Source organism: Gavialis gangeticus, unplaced genomic scaffold (genome assembly GCF_001723915.1).
Source record: "Gavialis gangeticus isolate Ggan-Ray unplaced genomic scaffold, GavGan_comp1, whole genome shotgun sequence".
NCBI lineage: Eukaryota > Metazoa > Chordata > Crocodylia > Gavialidae > Gavialis > Gavialis gangeticus.
The window spans coordinates 87,240,276-87,240,814 of NW_017729022.1; the positions used below are offsets into that span (position 1 = coordinate 87,240,276).

Below are 539 nucleotides of genomic sequence, written 5' to 3' on the forward strand. Positions count from 1 at the left end.
TGGGGGAGTCCTTATTCCTCTGAGCGCTACCAGGAGTGACTAGAAATAACTGTCACAAGCTGGCAGAGGGTAGATTCAGGCTAGACATCAGGAGGTGCTACTTCACTGTCAGGGCAGCTAGGATCTGGAACCAACTTCCAAGTGAAGTGGTGCTGGCTTCTACCTCGGGGGTCTTTAAGAGGAGGCTAGACGAACACCTTGCTGGGGTCGTTTGACCCCAGTATATTTTCCTGCCATGGCAGGGAGTCGGACTCGAGGATCTGCTCAGGTCCCTTCCGACCCTACTAACTATGAAACTATTTGGAAAGAATTCTTTGAGGTGACTTTGCTGGACTTTTTGAAGGGTTCTTGGCTGTGGTCTTCTCAGGAGTCTTGGCTGCAGGTTTTTCTGGAGTCTTGTCTGCTTTCTTAAAGGAAGTGTTTAAGGAAGTTTGGAGAGATGTTCTCCAGGGACACAGGTGACACAGCAAGCTTGTTTGATGGCATGGCATGGTGTCGGATCAAGCATTGTAAAGTCGAAACTGATGTCAGAAAGTTGA

At 48.8% G+C, this 539-nt stretch overlaps 1 long non-coding RNA gene across 2 annotated transcripts in view; it reads left to right on the forward strand.

The window, feature by feature from the left end:
• Positions 1-539, forward strand: part of LOC109296254 — a 34,375-nt gene that overhangs the window by 23,899 nt on the left and 9,937 nt on the right. The window contains exon 3 of one of the 2 annotated variants that reach the window (XR_002096932.1): positions 368-407. The exons of the other annotated variant lie outside the window; for it this stretch is intronic. This is a non-coding gene — a long non-coding RNA (uncharacterized LOC109296254). Of the gene's footprint in view, positions 1-367; positions 408-539 lie in introns of those variants that run through there. 2 annotated transcript variants of the gene reach the window in all.